The sequence below is a fragment of the Primulina huaijiensis genome, chromosome 15, assembly GCF_012295235.1.
Source record: "Primulina huaijiensis isolate GDHJ02 chromosome 15, ASM1229523v2, whole genome shotgun sequence".
Lineage (NCBI taxonomy): Eukaryota > Viridiplantae > Streptophyta > Magnoliopsida > Lamiales > Gesneriaceae > Primulina > Primulina huaijiensis.
In genome coordinates, this window is record NC_133320.1 from 20,022,889 (window position 1) to 20,026,425 (window position 3,537).

Below are 3,537 nucleotides of genomic sequence, written 5' to 3' on the forward strand. Positions count from 1 at the left end.
TATATATATATATATATATATATATATATATTTATTCGGATTATTATGCTTTGTATGTATCCCAAATTCCGGAGTTGCGCGAAACCACATGTTCCATGACCACTAAAAACGGCTCCAACAATTTCCTATTAAACCAAATTTTAGGCCATTATTGTTGTTATCCCAATGCAATTAACGCAATAATTCAATCATTAATTATCATAAATAAGTTTCGTGATGATAAAAAGTCTATGCTACACCGAGAATGTTACATCTTGCTTATTTTTATATAAGATGATAATGTGATTATATGTAGAATTTTACATATTTTTGTTTTGAATATAGATAATCAATATATATCTGATATAAAAACACGCAAAGATCTCTCGTAAAAAAATACACCAAAAATTCTCCCAATATAGCATAAAACAAGCCAAATATGAGTTGCAATTAAAACATCACATCATCCCAATAAATTCTAAGTAATTAGCACTTGAAAATGTGGGTAGGCTTTACTTAAATCGCTAGTTACTTTGACGAGGTTGTCTTATGTCTAGGTGTGTTGGATCTCGAATTTAAACTTGCAATAATATTTAAATAAATAATTTAAAGAATTTAATGGTGTGGTCCCCATCTCAAAACAAAATTCATTAATTCCTTCAATTCCATGTTTGTATTCACTATAGATACTCGGGGTGTCAATTCGAGTGGATTGGGTCGGATTGAGTAATAGTACTATTCAAAAATTGCTCAACCTGAACCCAACCCGAACCCGAGCCAACCCGAAAACTATCAACCCGAACCTGAACCCGAATCAACCCGATCAACCCATATAACCCGATTTCGAATTTTTTTAAAAGAAAATTAAATAAAATTCAGAAAAAAATATTAATATTTAATTTACATACATAATAATAAAATCTCTCTCATATATATGATTTAAATTTGAAAGTCTAATTGTAGAAAAATAAAATATATTTACTAAANTCATGGTAAAAAGCTAAGTTCAACATTTTAGTAAATGACTTAAATTGAGAGAGATTTAAAAACAACAAATAATGAATGAGAGTAATTTAAAATGGGAACAATTTCATTTATACAAAAAAAAAATTTCAAATTTATCGAACAAGCATCCTTTCTCTTTGCTTCTTCCGTAAATCTTGTTGATAGTGGAAGAATTTTGGGTAAAACTCGAACATTTTTATATGACGAAGTCTATGGCGAATAGACTTTTTATTAAACGTACACAAGTTAAATACTTTCAAGATGTCCTACATTTTGTTGCAGGACACTAAACCTACTCACACGAAGCTCGTTCCGATTCCTACGGTGCACGCACTACAAGAAAAATGATTTTTCGCAGCACGTCATCAACGGCGTGCATTAAAAGCACGCTGCGAATATTACTTTTAACGGCGTGCATTCATATGTGCGCTCTTGATATTATTGCACTTGACAGTATTAACGGCGTGCATTAAAAGCACGCTGCGGATAAAAGCACACTGCGGATTAGTAATATTCGCAGTGTGCTTTTAAAGCACGCTGCAGATAAGTAATATCCGCAGCGTGCGTTTATGTGTGCAGTTAAAAAATTATATAAACGACAGCGTGCATGTAAATGTGCGCCGTTAATATTTAGCGACTGTTTTTTGAAAACCGACGCAATATTTATATTAGCGACGGTTTCTTTCAAACCGTCGCTATATTAGCGACGGTTAAAGTAACATCGTCGCTACCGTTAGCGACTGGTTAATATAACCGTCGCAAAATTCAAATTAGCGACAGTTATATTATAACCGTCTCTACTAGCGACGGTATAAATACGTCGCTATTAGCGACAAATTAACAATCTTGGCCATTATGGACGGTTTAATACAAAACCGTTGCTAAGAGCGACGGTAAAACCAAAACCGTCGTAAATTGTCTTTAAATATCACCAACCGAACCATTTCCTCCCACACCACTTCATAACACTTAAAAATTTTCTCTCTTTAGCAATTTAAGTTTCGATTTAAGGTACGTTTTTTTGTTTCAATATTTTGTAAATTTTTAAGTGTTAGTTAAGATGAATATTGTTATTATAGTGTACGTTTTTTTAAAATTTATTAAATTATAAACGTAATTTTTTTTATTGTAATAACAAGATTAGCGACGGATTTGTCATAAACCGTCGCTAAAATTAGCGACAGTTATTTTAATTCAGTCGCTAATTAGCGACGGGATTTTTGAAACACCGTCGCAATGTAGCGACGGTCTTTTAAAATAGCCCGTCGCTAAGTAGCGACGGAATTTTAGAACCGTCGCTAGTATTAGCGACGGAATGTTAAAACCGTCGCTAATTAGCGACGGTTATGCTATGACTATCAACAGCGTGCGTAGGCGCGCCGCTCATAATAGTTTTAACGGAGTGCATGCAGATAATCTTGAACTTTCAACAGCTTGCAACTTTGCAGCGTGCAATGTGCGCCACGAAAAGCGAATTTGCGCGCTGTGAAAAGCCATTTTTGTTGTAGTGACGTCTTGGTGTAAGGGACAATGACACACAAATTCGAACCCGAAAAATGAATTTCGGGGTGTTTTGCGAGTATCGCATGCATGAAATCTGCCAAAACCATGTGTTATTTCTAAAAAATGAAGTTTAACCGAGGTTATTCCTCGTATTTTTCACTACAACCTTAAAATCGGATGAAATTCAAAGTAAAAACATAATTGAAAAAACACAACTATTCCTTGTTTTCTAGCACATTACCACCAATGAAATGATCAATATTTCTATCTGGATGAGCAAAGAAATATGAACATCCAAGTGAATTATATCAACTGGATCATCATTGTCCACAAAATATGTCTCTGTTTTTCCTTTTTCTTTGATGGGTTTTGATTTGTACGTCAGAGCAGATATCCTGCAAGCTAACTGTTGGTTAGGGGTTTTGTTGACTATGTGTCATATAAAGTCTTTATTTTAATATAATTTATGTTTCGTATTTATTTTGTCATTTACTTTATTTATTTACTTATGCAAACTCCATAGATAAATATCTTGAATATACTATAGTACGTGGTTATAGTTGTAAACTATTATTCCTTATTACCTAGGATAACACTGAGGTTCCGCATGTTAAGGACTCGTTTACCGAATCCATGAGGGTCATTAGGTGACGAGATTGAGTACATTTGCAACACATGTAGTATCTAGTGCATTGTAGTAGATGATTCACTGCTCTCTTATGGGCATGGATTTCCTATGTGATATGATGAAATAATAGTGCATGAAATCTCTGGTTAGAGCATGAGATGTGAATGAGGATAATTGGGTTCTCTAATTACGCATGTGATACCTAGGGGTGGCAAAATGCAACACGACCCCGCAACCCGACACGACCCAACACGAAAAAAAACTAGGTTCGGATTGGGGTTTTTCGGGTTTTGGGCGGATTCGGGCTAGTGTCAGGTTAGATGGGTTTCGGGTCCGTGACCCGAATTTTTTTTTTTTTTTAAAATATTACTTATATTTTTATATATTGTATGTTTGAACAAAATTTATTGTATATTTATATG